At 46.9% G+C, this 19918-nt stretch overlaps 1 long non-coding RNA gene across 1 annotated transcript in view; it reads left to right on the top strand.

Moving 5' to 3' along the window:
- The window catches only part of LOC144172525 (uncharacterized), a 67848-nt gene extending 48815 nt beyond the window's left edge, over positions 1-19033 (top strand). The window contains exon 5 of the long non-coding RNA XR_013323032.1: positions 18860-19033. This is a non-coding gene — a long non-coding RNA (uncharacterized LOC144172525). The remainder of the gene's footprint in view (positions 1-18859) is intronic.
- Positions 19034-19918: the final 885 nt, after the last annotated feature.

Below are 19918 nucleotides of genomic sequence, written 5' to 3' on the forward strand. Positions count from 1 at the left end.
CGCTATCAAGGCTATTCTCCATAACTTTCTGCCCTCCCGAAGGCTCCACTAGGTAGAATCTCTTTTTCCTTTGGAGGCATTAGTGAACGCCCCGTTTCAAACGCTGCGCGGTTCTTTGGGGGGCACGTTAGGATAAAAGATACAGCTTCGGACTGCCACTTTACAATAATCGAGAAAACTGGAATGCGCGCAGCATGCGCAGATAGTGCAGATAGCTCGGAGATAGCGGAATGCGCGCAGCATGCGTGCAGAGCTTGCCGATTTTCGCTATTGTGTGGAAATTTACGGCTTCCTATTCAGTGCTATCTCTGAATAGCGTGTGGGCAAAGAATTTCGGATATGGGGCTACCAAATATAGCACCAGAGGGAATTTACCGGATCAAGCCTACTATATGCGGCCTTTCGTGACGACATGAGATTCGCTGCGGTTGCCGTGACATCACACGATAGAAACTACTATGCTAGTGCCACTACGGTTATCGCCCGTCAAATTTTCTCTTTATATTAGCTGCCTATAACGAGCTAGGCGCTGTTTTGGACATTACATGGCCAGACAATCTCGTTAGGACTACTTCCGCACCGTACATAACTTGAGGTGACAAACAGCCTATGTTGCAATGTGGGGGAGCACGCAAACAAATGCAAGTGCTGATATTGTACTTACCCATGTTTTTCCGTCATTGAATGATGGCAGCATAAACTGTGCCCAATCGTCACGAGCTGCGTTGACAGGTCATTCTTCGCGGCTGAGTTTGTTGGACGAATAACATAGACCACTGACAGAGAAACAAGAGGAAGTGACCACCACACTATTGTTATAACCGCACTCGACGCTTTGCCATCAACGCGCCTTGAGAAAGAGAACTATACGAAATGAGACGTCTTTCCCAGCTCTACGAGCAGATGTGTGCCTGCTCAGATTGCTGAGGACGAACTCATAGCTGCGATTGCGTTTTATCTGTGCAAAACCACGCGCAGCATAATCAAGCACCGCAATATACCCAAATGATCTCAAGTATCAAATGCTTTCCACTTGAAAACGGTGGACTTCAAGTAATTATAGTGAAATAGCAGACCAGGTCCTGTAGCTGTGTTAATATGACCTGAGAGGAGCCTTGTTGCTACGCAGAGCGCTGGGCAGCCTTTAAGACGCATACGGCGCGGTATTAGTGTAAGGCACAAAGGCAGCCAGCAGCTACATTCATTCAATGCCCTGTGACTCCATGACCGCGCAGCTTTAAAAGAAGTATTCGAGGAATATAGCAGGTATCTCTCAACGCCATCAATGACTCCACCACGCCTTGTACGTGTGTCTTCTATACGAATGGAGCGTCGAAACAAGCTCTTGATCTTCCTTCTACCATACAGCAACTTTCTTCGCTCATCTTGGATGTAAACAAGTGCTCCACAGCAGGCCATAGCATCATCAGCTATGAATTATAGCTCCTTTGTACTGAACCTTTAAGCTGCGTCTCATGGAGTTTTATATTTCAACGTGGCAAAGAGGCGAAGCGCCTACTGAGTGAAAGCTTACAAAAAAGCTTCCCTTTTAATACCTGGGAAAGCGCCAACAAGTTACGCACCTTTCCGGCCTATCGCTTTGTTCAGTTGTGTTGGAACGTAATGTAAAAATGATACATTCAAGGATGACCTTGTTTAGCATGAAAATTTTTCTAAAGGAGTTAATGGTTTCTGCCAGAACAGTTCAGCGATAGATGACAAAATTGGTCTAGTATCGTCTACCGAGGAGTCACTCCTTTGTGACTAAACACAAGCTGCCATTTTGCTTGATATCACAGCGGCCTCCAACTCGGTCCTCCACGCAGGAATCCTTCCTGCTCATGAATATCCTGGTTTCGGGGGCAGCACATCAGCACAGAAAGGAGGCTACCTTGATGCATCACAATGTTTTATGTTTAATCCAAACTGCACCTCTTACGATGCTGTTGAAAAGGGTGCACCACAAGGTTCCGTGTTAAGACAATTGGTATTTACGTGACACTTGTTTCAATCTAGCGAATCCTGTGGGGTGGAGTGAGGATCACGCTATATGCAGACATAATTTGTATCTGGTGTGCCTGACGTTCTCGACGATAAACGAAGCCATTCATAGCAACTGCAGCTGCGTCGCATCCCGCGTTCTTTAAATCTCACCAGATAAGAACGTAGCCATTGCGCTCACACAGAAAAGCATGAATTGTTATGTACTGAAACTATTCTGCAAAATTTTGTGTGGACGAGTACAGACATTTTATGGAATTTTAATAGACCGCAACTTGACTTTGTCCCCTGAGGAAATGGTTAGGGGCCTGGACTTTCTCGGTTACTAGGGTTGTGAAGTGTCTTGCAGGTTTGCGCTCAGGCAGTGATTTACACTCAATAGTTATGCTGCCCAAAATATGTGTGGATGGAGTACTGAGGTACAGACCAACTATGCTACATCGATTATCGGAAATAAGGAAGAGTCTTGAACCAGGTACAAACCACAATTTACGGATCTGTCGCGGGTGTCCAAAGGGATCTTGGAGCGTCGGAACCCTTCCAGAAGCACGTTGTCCGCGTTTTATTTGTAATTAGCCAACAGCAGACTCCGAGTGCAGCCGAGACATTGACATCGTGCACGAACCACTTCCTAAGTTGCATAATTGCAAGCTGCTCCAGCTGTGGATTTGGAAAAGCAGCTGGCAGTATATCGCTATTCATTCCAACCCAACTGATACAATTAATGCCGCCAAATGTTGCTGTTTGGAGCATCGCACCCTTTTAAATTCAGTGCCGCATCCTTGGAATTGGCCCAAAAAAGGCAATGCAACGGACTGAAATCCTACACATAGAGCTAGAATGCAGGTATAGAATGTATTCAAATAGAACATACACAATTACTGATGGATCATTTCCGCAGAGCGATTCCTCTATATTGTGCGAGCCACTCAGTGGTGCACTTTTTTCAGTTCGTTTCGGCCTACCAACATCGTCTACAGTGGCTGAGCTCCATTCCTTGAAAGAATCGATTATTTACATTCTGCGCAACGTGTCGCACCAGTGCAGCATCTTTACGGACTCCAAGGCATCGCTGCAAGTTTTTTTTTCCCGGAGGAGTACGTCTTCCCCCAACTTAAAGGAGCCATGAAGAGAAAACAAAAGTTTGTTTTATTCGGAAGATTAGGTGTTTCATAGTACCCCAAGCGCTTTCCCGGAAGCAAATGATGCTTTATTCACTGAGAACTAAGGCAATTTAAGCCAACATTTTAAATCTACCGCTAAAATTGAACATTCCGTGACGTGTACAATGGCGTCATAGAGCCGGTCCATGAAACAGATACTTAGTACGTCGACTCCATATAGCACCCACACGCGGGAGTCGATCGAGACGGCGGCCATTTTAAAAATACTAGTAAAACCTAGCGCACCCGCAGCCCTAGTCATGGAATCGCCTGATCCGGAGAACAAAACTCTCGCCGAGGAGCTCGGGCTTGCATTTAACAACCTCACACCACAAAAACGCTCAATGCTTTAAGTGCACGAGCGGCAAGAGTTGTGGTATACGCGGTGGACGGGAAAGCGACCATTCCGCGATAGCCACAACAGACGAACGCCCAGCCGTCGGCACCGCTGCCTCGTCAGCCCCGTCGCGACGGACGAATATAGACTGGTACGTACGTGCCGTATTTTGATTACGGTTAATAATAGTTCAATTTCAGTAGCAGTATCGCTTATGCCAGTTGGCCGGTGTCGTGTATGGAAAGCCGTTCGCGCGAGCTCTCTGCTTCGACCAGAAAGATACGAGCGTCAATGCGCGGTGTTTACGGCATTTTTTTCCCCAAGGTCAGAGCGATTTGACGAAGTCGGCGACGAGCGCCAGCATGTCCCAGGAGTGAGCTAACGTAAGGGTCCCTGCCGTAATCACTTCGTCGGAAATGAACCGAGCACACTCGTACTTCCTTTAGCTCCATTTCTCCTCCGTTTGCAAAGTTCACAAAACGTAGCCACTTGCTTCGCCGAGGTTCGTCCTTGGGCAGCACATGAAAGGAGATCTCTTCACCGGCGGGGATGTCGCACTCCCTCGACGATTTGCCCGTACTACATCGGCATTTCAAAACGCAGCAACGAAATTTCATTGTAAAGTACTCGAACAAACTGAAGTTTTCAGTGGTTGTAAACTGGAAACGAGCTCGTAACGACAGCAGCAAGCCAACACCATTCGAAACTTACGCGACGACTGGCACTATCTCGTCGCTTCTTGCTGTTCCTTTCTTCCCTCGTTTCGATTTTTACCTTTGCTGGTTGGCGATATGACGGCCAACCTCCTGTGAAGGGATTAGGATACGAAGCAAGGTCGCGGCTGTGCGTGCTGGAACGGTTCGTTGGCCCCGAAGAGCCTCGAACCCGAAAATTCGTCTGCGCGACGGCGAGATGTCGAGCTCGGCCGGCGCTAGTTTCGTACGCGTTGGTGCACATGCTTGCGAGTTCGTTCGGACCTTCAACCGTTTACTCCACCGTTCTTTGTCATAAAAAGAATGTGCAGTATGTTTCACGGGCATTTAGCTCGCTATGCAAACTGTTAGCCCTGCCTAACATGCGTTTGCTTTTGCCGGCCTCCGCCAATCGCAGAGCATTCCCAAGTGACATCACAGGTTCTGTTGCGGAAAATGAGCTGGTGGGTCGCATGGTCATTTCCTTTTTTCCTAATTATGTAGCTTATTTGAGCGAAGTTTGCGTTATAAGTGGTGTCGTTATGGTTCTAACGAGGCAATCTTTCGAATGAACCAAACTTGTGTTTTCTCTTCATGGCTCCTTTAAAGCAGCCTGTGATGTCTCCCTCCACCTGCACCTAACTTGCATTGCTGGACACAGTATTAACTGCAACAGATATCTCGTCGAAGTGGCATTACTGGAAATAAAAAAGCCACTAAAGCAGCCCGTAAGGGCCTTTACAAGAAATACCTCAAAGTTTTCTTTCCAAAACAGAGTCTTCTACCGTGGCGCACCATTTTATAGTATGTCAAAGAAACCGGCTATGGTGTAACCAGTAAAATAACCACTGCGTTTTGCACACGACTGACACTGAGTTAAAATCAAGACTTCCAAGACAGCTCCTTCTTATGCTGAAATATTATACCATCGCCTACGATGAATTCAGTTACCCAATAAGTTACCTTCTTTGCCTTGAACTTATAACAAACCGCTTTTCGACAATTGTTGTTTTGTAGAAGCCGCTGCCACATAGTATTAGTATGTGCCGCCTAAATGAAAGCAAGTTCACATTTTTAAGGCATCAATCACCTTAAATAAGGGCAGGTAATATAGAACCCTATTCTAGGAACATGGACTACTCCATCAAAGCAGCGCCAGCCTTCAGTCAAGTTTGCTGTCCTACTTGTAGGAAAATGGTGACATTTGAAAATTTTGAATTCTGTGCGCAATTTAAAAAAATAGCCCATCGAGTACTTCAAGCCACGCCAGTTCTTTTTTCCTTCCTTCCCACCTTTTTCTAGGATTTTTCCCTATATCCGCAAACCTAAACAGAGAAGCATGTAGGCGGTTGTATACACCGGCAAAACGCTCTGCATTTTTGATAAAAAGCCTTCTCTCTCGCTCTCTCTCTCTCTCTCTCTCTCTCTCTCTCTCTCTCTCTGTCAGTCCAGGCACGTCAGTCAGCAGCACGTCAGTCCGGGCTAAAGCCGCTGCGTGAGTTTGGTCGCCTTGAAGTATAAGGGGCAGCTGGTCGAAAACGTTGGTTGTTTAATTTTTTTTTATTTATTTATTTTTTTATTTAAATACGTTAGGAATAAGAGCCAACTAGATATTACATAAGGAGGATACATACAGGAGGATACCCAAAGCATCGGTAAAACAACTTGTCAGGGAGTAATACTAGTAATCTAACTGATCAATAGCACAAGCAACATTACTAATAACACGGTAAGTAATAAACACAGTAAGCAATCCGCCTTAACAGGAAACATATTTCAAGAAATAGCAATAAACATTCTCTACGCATACGTTACACATTAAATGCCAATGGTAGCTAGAAATTATTGTAAACTTCTAAGCTGTTTGGCGGCCGGCACTATGCCGGCATACTAGGTAGCCCAAGACGGCTCAGAAAAGCTTCGACACCAGAGCACCTACCCTGCTTCTTCCACCACAATCCTCAGCGCCGGCAGAAGCAGAGCACGTTCCCAGCGCCTCTGATTACGAAGAGTCCGCACATGCAGGGGATCCAGTCTTTGGGCCCTTGCCTGTGCAGGCACTCCGCCATGTTGCCGCAGTAAAGCCGCATTCTGAACAGCCGGCAGCCGGCGTGCCTTCTGATAAGCGTAGCAGAAGGCCGCAGCGGTTCGCCCTCAAATCACCTGGGTGGGAGGGGATCATATGGCTCATACGGGCCAGGACGACGCAAATATTGTGGAAGGCGGTGACACCCTGGGAGATTTGGTTCCGTCCAGTTTGGCCTCCCCGGGCAGGGTATTTACGGGGGCTAGCATTGAGTGCAAAAGCGCTGTGTTCCGTATCCTTTAAAACACAGACTGCTTTTTGGCAGGATTCCGAATCCTGCTAATCATTGCCACGACGACAAAATGCACCGAACAGACACAACTGCAATAAAATGCAACGCCAATGGGGTGGAGGAGATGAGCAAACCGGCTCCTCTATATACGATGGTAGAGTGCAGTGTTTAAATGTAGTCAAACAGGACGACAGTATGTAAAAAAGTCTGGTTACAGAGGGGTTGTAGGCAGGTCATTGGTAAATACATGCTAAAATGGCATTATCGTCCCGTGTTCGCGCAGCGTATGACCCCTATCGCATCTATTTTGCCGAAATTTTCCGACGACCTGCACTTTATGCACTATGTATGCTCGCTTCATGCTTGCGAAGTTCAACGCCGTAAATATGAAGGGGGAATGGGTTTGTTGACCCTTAGGCATGGGCGTCCGGAAGGGGGGGCAAGGGGGGGCAACTGCCCCCCCCCCTGGAGTTTCGGATATTTTCATGCACTACATAAAAGCTGCACATCTTTGTTGGCCTGTAAAAGATAACTTTGCCCTGAAGGACGAAAGAGAGGAGAGAAGAACACCGACGTTTTCTCCTGTGTCCAGTCCTTTAGCGCAAAGTTTTTAAAATTGTGTACGTGAACCAACCAGCCCAACAATCCACGCTATTCAAATGACAGCACACTCAGGTCCTGGGTATCCGTAAACGCCATTCAGGACTGCGAGTCAACATTGCTCATTAAACACTGACTAACATTGTCACGGTCATGTCACGGGAGTGAAACAGACTGCCTGTGTTGGCTATTGATTGATTGATTGTAGGGTTTAACGCGCCGACGCAACGCAGGCGATGAGGCGCGCCGTAGTGGAGGGCTCCGGATTAATTTTGACCACCTGGGGATCTTTAACGTGCGCCGAAATCTCGTACACACAGGCGTTTTTGCTCTTCGCCTCCATCAGAAAAGCAGCCGCCGCGGCCGGGAATCGAACGTGTTGGCTATTGAAGATAGCGAACAGTTCTAAAGGTTTTACGTTTTCTTTATCTAAACTCTAGATTTATGCCGCCTCTCCGTAGCCGGGGAACCTCGCCACAGCGGCGGCTGCGCGTAAACGGTTCCGACCATCCGCCCACTTTGCGGCGGGCAATACCCCGTGTTAGGATCGGCCAACGCGGGCCTGGGAAAAATTCCCCGCAAGCTCTCTAGCAAGGTCTACGTGGACCCAGAGGCACGAGGCAGCAAGAACCGCTGGCGCCAACGGCGGCGGCGACGGTTTCAAGTTGCGGCTTCTACCCTCGGTTCACCGGACGCTGCAGGCCACTTCTTTCCTTCATACCCGGACAATAGAAGGGTTCACCGAAAGGAAGCTGCGGTTTCAAGTGCCCAAGCTCTTCGGTTTCCAACCGTCGGCGAGAGCAAGAGGTCAGTCCTCTTCACATGCTGGGAGGCGAGTTGAGATTCCGTTCTCACGGGGCCTCCAAAATCAAGACTTGCGCAAAGTGGTGCAACTCCGGCACAAGGCATGATCGGTGACGTGGACATTCACCCTTTCCATCGACCAAGTGGCCCGTGTGCATCAGCCCCGCCTCATGTAGTGGGCGGTACATCAAGTGCCGTCAACTGCTCACCTGATTGGACAACTTGTGTGAAGCTGAATTCCCTAGCTAGGGATATGGGGAATACGAACTTTATTTGAACGACTGTATTTGTGCTATTCTGGTACTCCTGTCTCGACCGTCACCATGTGAATAAACCTACTGTACATTTTCCTCCTAAGCAGTCATCTCGAGTCTCTAGTCCGACACCACGCCGAACCGGGACCTGTGGGCCTGAACGAGTCAGGCAACCTAATGGCCCCTCATCTCTAACACCCGTTTACAAGAGCCGACACGGAAACGTGTTTCTGAGCTGCACATTGTGGCGTTCCTTCGATAGTAAGCCCCTGCACGTGCGTTTCTGTGTGTGTTTGTGTGATTCGGTGTTTTTAAGTGTCCAGCTGTCAACGGAGCTGGGAACAACCAGGACAGCCGACGAGAGAACGACAGTGGCCAGCAGTGTGTGTGGGTTTGCTCGACTGTGTGGGTGCGCGAGCGAGATCGAGCGACATGTACGAAGCTGTGAGCGTGTAGTTTAGCCTGTAAATAAGTTTTCCCTGTAAATGAGGCGCTTTTCTGTTTTCAACTCCCGCATAACTATTTATCCATCCACTCAATCGGCGTATATTTTCTAATATTATCAACCACCAGGAACTCTCTAGCGAGATTTACCTTGTGAGGGCCTAAATGACGGATATCCGACGCTTCTTCAAGCGTCAGCGGGTGTCTGACGAAGGGTTATCCAGCAGCCGAGCCGAAGAATCTAGTGTGACATGTGACAGCGTTACACCACTTGACCAGAGTGATGCAGACTTTCATCAGCGGACAGTAGCTGAGGTCGTCGACTCCATGGAAGGGACTCCGTCATCAGTGAGCTCCCGTGACGTAGTAAGTCATGATGATTCCCTTTGTCCTTCCTTGGGATTGAATTGCGGTGAGAGTAGCAAGAAAGCAACCAACTTGTCTCAAGAACACGGTTTAGGAGACTTTCTGGGCAAAGCTAAACACACGGACATTTCGGACTGTTTGAAGTTACGCCTTCTGACTAACCCATGGTCGCCAAATGTTACATACGACTTTAAGAAAGATGTCTGACAAGAGGACATTTCGCTACCAATGGCTGGCAGATTACGCCCCTTGGCTTGCGTATTCAGCGACATTAGACAGATTTAGTTGGGCGCGCGCTCCGGACGAGCGTACGCCCCGGCGGGGCGGCTCGCGACTGCGCATGCGCAGTACGCTACGTAAACGCCCCGGCGATGCGGTGCTACGCACGCAACGGCTGGGAGCGTATGCTCCGGGGCGCTTGCGGGGCGTTGCGGACCTGCTGGGAGGCCCCTTGCTTTCAAAATGGCTGCTGCCTCGGCGATGTCGGCGGCCGGTCGTGGCAGGAGGTTCATCGACTGAAAACGCGGACCGTCGCGTGTTTTTCTCGTTGGGCGACAACGTTTCAGTTCCGACAAGCATGCAGACCAGAAATGAGCGACCAAGGGCAACCTGGATGGCTCCCGAAGCGGGCGGCGGTGTTTGTGTGCGTATCGCGGCGGTGGAATGCGTGCAGTGTTGGTGCAGATCGGCGGCCTCCATTTAGGGAATTCAAGAATTTTCGCCTGCGCCGTCGTCGCGCCCTCGGGTGCGAGCCGAGGACGTTGCGCTACCGTGTGAAACGTGACGGATTTGTAGTTGGACTGCACGAATAAGAGGAAGTGAGTAATAGGAACGCATCGTGTATCTCAATGAGTTGCTACACCCGGGTGAAGTGTATCACTAAACCGCCGTGCCAGCCTACCCGCTGTTTCATTTTGCGCGTCGCATTAGCGTCGCATGCCATGCTCAGTTGTATTTGTCGCATGGTCCTGCCATATTTCAGAGCTGAATAAAGTGAGTATCCCGAGCACTGCGTGTTGCTTCAAAACTTCGGCGTCGCGCGGTTGAGCAAAACAATCGCGACGGGTGTATCATATTTTTCCCTAATACTGAATCAAGGTAAGAGGGTATTTTTTTATCGTACTTGCAAGATTTTTACAATCGAAACCAGCGTGAACGTATTGAAAAAAAAAAAAAAAAGAAACGCCGTCCAGCTACAGTTTGCCTTGGTTAGCCACGTAAAAAAGTTAAATTTGGGTACTTCGCGTTGGGTTCAACAGGTGGCGCCGCAAGGTTAAATTTGGGTACTTCGCGTTGGGTTCAACAGGTGGCGCCACAAGCGGTAGCGCACGCTACGAAAAACGCTGTACTAAAACTATACATGGGCGCGTCGCGACGAGCGTACGCTCCGCTTTACGCCCAGCAATACGCTAACGCCCAGAACGCCCAACTAAATCTGTCTATTGAAAGGCGCCCTTTGTCATTTCTGCGTCATTTTTCCGCCGAATGCTCACCGGGGTACCCAGGGTAGTTTTATCGTGCGCGCTTTCACCAACTACAAAAAAATTCACAAGGCTTGCAGGGATCACGTAAAATCCCAATGGCACCAGGAGGCAATGGCAGCCTCACAGAACTTTATGGATGTGATGACAGGCAAGCAGCTACCCATTGTTCAGCAGCTCAACAGATCACTCCAAGATCAAGCTGAAAGGAACCGCCAGAAACTATTTCCGATTGTTTCTACCATCATCTTTTGCGCAACGCATGACATGCCAATTCGCGGGAAGCAGTCTGGCAGTGGAGTCTTCAATGATCTCCTTGACTTTCGGGTAGAAGCTGGAGATATTCGTCTTCAGGAACACTTCGCATCCGTTGCTGGCAATGCTAAGTACACGTCCGTACGAGTCCAGAACGAGATCATCACAATCTGTGCGACATCCTGAGAGAGCAGATAGTGTCCGAAGCTAACACAGCGTTTGCGTTTTCGGTCCTCGCGGATGAAACCGCAGATATTGCAGGAAGAGAGCAGATGTCTATAGGTATTCGCTTCATTGACAAGACGGGAACTAATGTATACGTTCGAGAGCAGTTTATGGGATTTGTTGAGCTGGAGCAACTGAACTCTGCTTGCATCGCTGCTACGATCGTGAAGTTTTAAAGGACGCCGGGCTGATTCTTTCAAACCTCGTTGGGCAAGGGTACGATGGATGCTCTACAATGGCTGGAAGAGAAGCTGGAATCAACAGATTAATACAGAACGAGCTTCCAAAGGCACTGTTCTTCCATTGCGCAAGTCACAAGCTGAATCTCGTGATCAACGATTTGAATGAAGTGTCTGAAATTCGTAACACAATAGGGGTTATCAAACAAACCATAAACTTCTTCCGTGAGAGCGTGCTTCGAAGGAAATTAGTGCCCAACATTCCGATGCTCTATGAAACAAGGTGGTCTGCAAAATACAAGTCAATTAGGATCTTCTCTCAGCATTACGTGGCCATAGTCGAAGCACTCGAACAGCTCGCGTCAATGGAATCAACATCTAACGCTGCAAGTAGGCAACGAGCTCACATCCTCTACTGTGCAATAACAAGTTCATCTTTTATTGTCTGCTTGCACATTGTAGCGAAGTATAGCGCACGGCTGTAACGGTTACGAACGTTCTGCAGAGCGTATCCATGGACATCCATTCTGTACACGACCACATCACTGAGTTGCAGAATATTTTTGGTGGCCACCGGACTAACGCTGAAGAGCAGTTTTCTGACATCATGAAAACAGCAAGTGAGGCAGCCGATCACCTAAACGGGTTGATATCTGTGCCAAGACAAGTCTCTCGTCAGGCCCACCGACAAAACTACAGGATTCAGTCACCGGAGGAATACTACCGCGTGGCAATATATGTGCCATACTTGGACTCGCTTACTGCTTCTTTGGCTCGCCGCTTCTCTGAAAGCACTGCGAAGAGTTTTAAACTCCTCCAACTGCATCCAGCAAAAATGAAGTGTTTGAGCTGCGTTGAATTTCATGGTATTGCTGAAGAGCTCCAAGGCTTTTACAGCATTGAAAACTTCAAGGAAGAAGGCATCTCTTGGTACGAAATGTGGCGCAACAAAACGGGGGACCCCTCACAAATAACTTACGCCGAAATTTTGCTTCAGGCCAAGCCATTCTTTCCTGCTGTAGCAAAAGCAATTGAAGTAGCACTTGCCTTGCCAGTTACGACCTGCACTGTCGAACGTCGAACGCTCCTTCAGCACAATGAGAAGGGTAAAAACTTGGCTACGATATGACAAATGGCAGGCTGGACGGACTTTGTATGATGAGTGTGCACCGAGAGCGTGTAATGAAACATAAGAATGACTTCATCACACATGTCATCTCGCAATTTGCCCAGAAAAACCCGAGGCGTCTGCAGCTGCTGTTCAAGGAAGATTGACGGAGTGCAGTTGTACGTTTGTGAACGTATTTTGCTGTGTGCAGGTGATCTGTTGGCGTGAGTCGAGGAGCCTCACGCAGCAAGACGTACCACTTTTATTTACGAAGGGACAGTAACTTTTCGCATTTACTTTATTAACTTTAGTTCTTTGCTCGGTAATAAAATCCGACGTATATTCTCCAAATGTGGTTCTAATTCGCTGTTTATCATTTTTGTTTCATATGCGTACTTCAAACCACAAATAGCGCATTTTTGGTGCTACCCAACAATACCCCCCCTCCCCCCCCCCCCCAGCTATGGATGCCCCCCCTTGCAAAAAGTTCTGCGGACGCCCTTGGTGGCAAGACCAATCATTTTTGAAGAAATCGAAAATAAGTAATGATAACAAAGTTACCACCCGACACTGGAGTTGTCCCACTTCAACTCGTGGGAACAAAGAACTTTCACTTTTTAGAAGTGGATAATTGTGCATTCTAGTGCGGACGAACGCAAGGAAGGCGCAGTCTTAAGTAGTCTGGGCACCCAAGAAGCTGAGTAGACAATACATTCGAATTGGTAGCTTCGCCGCCTTCTTTTATTGTTATTTATTTAACATTTCTTCTGTGAAGCAGGCTTGCATAAAAATGCCATCCGGATCCTACGAATGTTTTAACTGTAAAGCCAATTTTTATATCTTTAATACGAACCAACCTGGAGCACTGTAAACCAGAGTAGGAGGTTCCACGTTGTAAACCAATTGCTGTACTGCTAGTACGAGGAGAAGCTTATGCTTAATTAGACATAAATTTCTTAATAGGATGATAAACTATCTAATTACTTCGGAGTGAACATTTTCGGTAGTGCGATAACTTGTTTTTTTTCGGTTGGTCATATCTTCTCATACACTAGATACCACGGCTAATGTGTATACTTACGGCATCGCTCGTCATTAGATAGCTGGTGTGCTTAAGGAGGACCGAAAAACGTCCTTTCTGCACCCCTCAACCTAACGAAATTGAGCGAATGGTATGCCGACGTCACTGAAATATTATATAACACTAATATAGGTGTAAAACAGCCATTCGGTGCATCTCAAAAGACTCATGTACGTCTCCACCGGCAATGATGTAACGCCTAATTAACGGGGCAAGACGAATTGTAGGTGAAGTAGCGCAATAAATCTTGAACGTCAAAATCAACTACCGCAGAATACTATATAAATCGTGTAATAATCCTGAATAACATGCTTCGCTCGACCCTTGTAGTGCCGTAATAGCGAGTAAATGAACAAATTACGCCGAGCCAAATTTTTTGGCGTGAACGGAGCGCCTTGAGAAACGCAGTTTATATGAAGCGGGCAACAACAGGGAAACAATTTTTTGGGCGCATATCCAAGCGTTCATCCTGTGGAGACAACGGCGCGTCAATAAAAATATTTGAAATGAACATAAAAAAAATGCATGTGAAGTGATTAGTTGCTATTATTACAGTGACGTCTTCTAGACATGCGCCATGAATTCTATAAAATGGTGAATTTTATAGAAACTGTATTTCTATGGCAGGATTTTGCGCCACCGCACAAGATGTTATTTTTGATGCCTTGGGGCATCAGTTAGTACCGAACTGTGCACATAATATTTCGATTTCCGAGGGGGGGGGTGGAAGGGTTCGGTTTATGTTAGAACAAATGCTGCGTAAGAAAATGACAAAGCAAAATAGCAAGTTAACGCGCATGGTCAATTCGGCAACTGAAGTTAGCAACGTTCACCAGTGCATGCCAATTTAGTGACCACTTCTCCACTTTTTTTCTTCTTGTTTGCTTCCAAGCAATTTATAAGGTGATTGCCTTATCCGCTTTACGCATTTTTTGTTATGTGCCGGATCTTATAAGAAAAAATGTAAGTGCTCCTTTGTTTGTGTAACCCAGACTACTTTCCTGTTTGTGTTTCGTTGATTGGTACTGTAACTTTTATAGTCTGGATTATTATTATTATACAGCAAAATATCCAGCCTTGTATTTCATTTGTAATGTTTATCGATTTTGCAGTTTGTGTATTTGTGCCACCAGTTACACATTGATTATATTTTGTATGTTACTCCCCCCTTTAAACCAACAGCCTCCCGCTAGAGGGCCTTTACCGGTATTGTAAATAAATAAACACATTAGAAGTTTAACCTACTAATCATTATTTTAGATGTGCAAAACACGTTTTATTTTCATGGGCAAACAAAAAATCTCAAACGAACCGGCAAAGAACGGTATCGTTTAATATTTGTGCATCAGTGATTTTTCTCATAAACAATTTTGCGTCTGCCTGCCCGGACAATGCACAGCCATTTTTACTAGGAAATACATGTGGTTGTTTTCACGCAATACTTTAGGTATAAGACCAAAACTGTGCAAAGTTTTTTATGTTATTCAAATATCACTGGACGCGCCTGCCACCCAGGCGTCGTCGCCTATTTATTGTAGCGCAACCTTGGGGAGCACGTGCTTTACTCTCCCGCTGCCTCATTCGCAAGGCACGTTCGTCAGGCCTCGGAAAAGGGTCACATACACAACTTCACTATGCACAATCCATGGAAGCCGTATCAGCCGGCGTTTTCTGTAGGAAGATGGCTGTTTAGAGGCTGCAGTGGGTTCCCTGCCATTAGAGTAGCGTTTACTTTCATTAGGAGGGGGTATTTTTTTATAACCAGCCACCACAAAGCGTCGCGTTTTAGCATTAAAACTTCAATACTTCCCCGATTTTGTCACAGCACTATTCATTGTCTCCTTGAAGCAGAGTTTGTAGAGACGATATTTTTGCTTCCACACCGAGTGATTCAAAAATACCAACCAATGGTGACGTTTTTAAATGCCGGTGATAATTATATGTTGTAATTCAGCAAACCAAGAGTCAGGCTCAATTTCTCTAGTCCTCATGAATAAATTGTTATTCATATATTTTCCGGTGAAATGGTTGCTTATCTTACTGCAATGGTATTGCATCTAAATTTTGTGCGGCTCCTAATTGAACTCTCCCATAAAAAGGCGGGACCGCGTTTGGTACCGCAATAGACCCTATGCAAAATGCGCCCCGCCATCTCACGTCGACTCCGGTAACTAGGTCCGCCATTTTGGTACGGTCGTTTGAAACCGAAACCAATTAGCAAAACATAGCAGGCGGGCATTGACCGCTCTTGGTGATTGACTACAATGCCGGAGCATTGCTTCGTGCCGCAGAGCACGCAATGCGGAAATACCGGTTCAAATGGAAAAAAGGCACCTGAAGTTCCACGCTTTTGAACGAACTTTGTGACGCGAACTGTGCCGGCGCGAGCAACCTTAGTGACACGCTGGGCGCGGTGCGCTTGGAGCGAATATTTGTCGTTGGTTCGCTAAGCGCGGGTTCCGTAGTCGCTGTCCGTATGAAAAATACAGCTGCGTTGGAGTTCTGTTGTCCAGCCTTTGTATTCTAAATGAAGCCTGAGCGTGCGCCGCCTATTCAGGCGACTGACAGCGGCGCTCGACCGGGAAAACAGCACCACAAGTTGCCAAAATTAGGCTGTTTCTTTACTCGTCCCGTGGCTCTGCACCCGCTTCATTTCATTGTTAAATGGTACCGCTTAGCCCCTACACGAGCCTTTATCTTCCCTAGGGCTGTAAACAAACTTTTCCTGCCGCACTACGCCGTCACGGCGCGGTTGAAAATTTCCTCTGTGGCGGGCGCGCACGGTATGGGAGTATGTTGTTGGTTTCTTTACGTTGCATTTAGCCGCGTGTCATTGCAGAAGTGGCGAACACTGTTTTATGATGATCTAACGGTGGAAAATTCGAGCTTTTGCACTTGGTTCCCGATTTGCCGGGCTCAAAGGTTTGTTGTTACGTCAAGTTAACTTGGTGCCCATTGTCATTCCAGCAACGATGTATTTACTGTCGAATATTTTGCGACTAAAATACACACTCACTCCTCCAGTTTGTCACATGCTGCATGCATGCCTCCGACGTAATGATAGTGGCCATTGATGTAGGTAGCTGAGACAATTTTCAAGTTTTATTCAAAAAGAAAAAAGAAAACGGCCACAGTTGCATCAGGCCGCCGCGCATCAGCTTGAGTGCTTTTGCGTGTTTTGTATCCACAGTGAAAATCCCAGTAAATTAAACTACTTCGCTGATTTATAGCGCGTGCAGTATAGCCAACTGTGAATATAAATGGAACAAACAGAAGCATTCGCGCACCCCTGCATGTCGCGGTCTAGTAAACACGATGTTGCCCAGCCTCTGCGTGCTCGCGAGATGACCACGGCGAAATGTGGCATGAATGCTTGCTGGTAGCTCATAGGTGACCCTTCAGGTGCCATGCTAGTCCTTGTTTCTGTCACTGGGGGGGGGGGGGGGGGGGGGAGGAGCGGGAGGCCAGCACAACTGGGGCAAAAAACTCATTCCCGAGGCTACCAAGTTTTCTCCCAAGCGCCTGCACGGCACTTTGCTGCTGCTCGCATTGCTCCTGTACTCGACGTGCATCGAACAGACGCATTGGCAATGGAAGGGAGGGGCCATTTTATCGCGGGCTTCTCCAGTCAATGTTTTGGACACTCGCTGGCTTGATGCCCTGCTGTCTCGGACGTCCCCACTGTTGTGGCAACTCAGTGCACGCAAGCGCCGCTGGCGCCTCTTAAAACCTTCGGCTTGCAAGAGGGCGAATAGGTGCACAGCAGCCAGGATGTGACTCCATGCTCCACTGAAACCCACTGGGTACTCGCACGATGCCTCTCCATCGCCCCACTGTCCGTCTCAAAGGTGAGGCACACAACATAGGGCCGGCCACTTTTCTTCTGGGAGCGAAAGCAGCTGCTGAGCACATGGATGAGGCCCAACCTGCAAGAACCGAGAGAATATCAGTAAATAACACTCAGGGAAGAACAGGACTAGTCCGCTACAGTTTATGGTAAAGGGACAGAGCAGAAAGAAGTGTCCACAAGGAACAGACTCAAAATGACCAGATTTTGTGTCTTGCTTAACACTGTTGCAAGGGCAATAATCTACACCTCAAACAGCAATGATGTCAAAATTGTTTGTCAAGTTCGAGTGTGTAAGTATCTCTGCATGGTTTGTTAATGCATTTTTCAAGAGAAGGAAGTTTAACATTTAAAAACCTCAGCGTGGGTAATGATACCAGTACCCGCATAATCGTGTTCGTCATAACTTAAGCAAGCAATAATATGATTATCTGGAACTCACTTCCAGAATCTTTCGAGATAAACTGGTAAACATTCGGGCTATACCGATGACCCATCGAATTAAAAAAAATCTTCTAGTTCATGAGTTCGAGCTAACGAGGTTTTACTGTATTATCTATTCGTGCACACCAAAAACATGCGCTTTAGAAATAAACACAACCACCCCACCGCCAAAAACGGAGAAGAAAGACACACAAACAGATTTTTGCGTAGAACATGCGCAATAAATAATGAAAACACACAAAAAAATAAAATTCAAGGCGTATGTGCGCTTTTGTAGTTGACTTCGCTGCAAAGCACGATTGCTTTGCGACAAACGCGCGGGTGGACGACCGTCACGGAAAACGGCCGCAACCTTTCCGTAAACATCTTCGCCAAAAATCATCCCGTAAATTCCATGTACAGCATTTGAAAATACTTAATCCACCCACTAGCGGTACGGTCTGGCGTTTGTCGCTCTCCTCTTTCAGGGTTACTGCAACAGGGTCGCCGCTACGCATTTGCGTGGTAAACAACAATGAACAAAGTGCTCTACAAATGCTCATACCGGTTAACTCGCGTCAAGTAAAAACAAAGAAGGATTTACTTACTGTGAGTCGCACGTGTTTGTCCGCACCGATGAAGGCGAGCAATGCGCCTCGGTGGCTAGGCGGCATGCCCTGCTCCGCTGCCGCTCGGATGGGTCTTTGGCGCGGCACCCCGAGTGGTATGAGTCTTCAGACACAGTCGGCAGCGCAGGCAAGTCCTTCGTCTACAATCCGCGGTCGAGAGTCGGAAAACACCGTCCAGTTCGAGCCATACCGCGTTACCGTCACCTACTCTTCCACAGTAAACAATACGAGACTTCCCGATCGGCGCCCGTACCAATATGGCCGGCGGTCTCGTTTACATCAGTGTTGCTAGATCACCAAGCAATTTCGCATAGGGTCTATTGCAGCACCCATATAACTCCTTACAGGGTTCACAATAAATATTTTTTCGCTGTAATTGCGCTTGGACTTAGTTTAACGGCGAGTCTTTTCGCTTTTATGATGATTGGGAGCGACACCAAAACACAGGACAAGAAGAAAGCAGATATAGGCAGTTCTTGTCCCGTGTTCTGGTTAGTGCTCACCATCACGAGCACCTTCCAACACACCCAATCTGCTACCGCATTTTATTTCTTGTAGTCAAGGTTTATTATACCCACTCGTTTAGTTTCTAGTGTAATCAGGTTAGTGGTAATCTGTTACCGCCAACGTCAGTTTCTTTTTTGTTTTCCAGGCGCTGAAGCAACATACAACTACCCAACAGAGGAAGAGGAATACCACTGTCAAGTATGGGTGGTTCAAAACCCTTTGCCTGAAGTGAAGGGTACAAGTAAATCAATCCCAAGTGAATGCTGTATGGCTGTTTATCAACAGAAATGCCCTAAACTCAGTATAAATGTTAATGACGATCGCTGCTACGGCTCTTCAGAAAATACTGTTGCTTAGAATAGTCAATAAACATGATTTTCCTGAGCTGGAATGTAACGGCTTTGTTGGCTTTTCGTATACTTCCAGCCCAATGTTTTATACAACAGACACACTAACACCATGGTAACCTGCAGCAAACAAGTGAGTCTCTACGTGCTCAGTATAAAATTAAATTACATTCTATTAATTTTAATTGCATACTCTGATTGGAGAAGCAGGCGAGGTCATCGAACACCAAAATACGTGGTTTTCTTCATGTTCGATCGACAGCGGAATAAATTCTTTTAAATATATGCTTTATTGAAACATGGCGCCCAAACTGAACACGCAAAATATATTTTTTCATGCAAACCACAAACTTTGTGTTCTTTGTTTTTTTTCTAGCTTTTATATTTCTTCAGTGAAAATTTCAGAAAGTGAAGAATAACAGAATATCATAAGCCAAGTAGCCCATGCGACCCCTAATGTAGTGGTCAAAACAGCACAAAAGGTAAGGCCCCACACGTTTGTTAGTCCAGTCTACGAGATATTTATCGAGTGCACAAAATACCTCCACGATAAGAATATTTTACGCTGGAGAAGATAACACAATGATGAAAATGCAGGCGCGCACCACATCTCTCGACCCGACTGATCACTCCTAACACCAACCGGGTAAGTAACACTGCAAATGCTGGAATATACCTCACCGCCATCACAGTGCCGCAATGAACAAGTGTCACTTCATTGCAGACATGTCTTAAACTAGAACAGAAAAGTCAACTAGTTGGTTCGACTCATATTTAAAGCGCTGACAGTCGATACACAAGAAGACAACACGGGCACGAAGAAGACAAGAAAGCATTCAAGTTTTCTTCTTGCGTAA

The sequence above is a fragment of the Haemaphysalis longicornis genome, unplaced genomic scaffold (assembly GCF_048455015.1).
Source record: "Haemaphysalis longicornis isolate Haplotype H1 unplaced genomic scaffold, Haemaphysalis longicornis Haplotype H1 scaffold_23, whole genome shotgun sequence".
NCBI lineage: Eukaryota > Metazoa > Arthropoda > Arachnida > Ixodida > Ixodidae > Haemaphysalis > Haemaphysalis longicornis.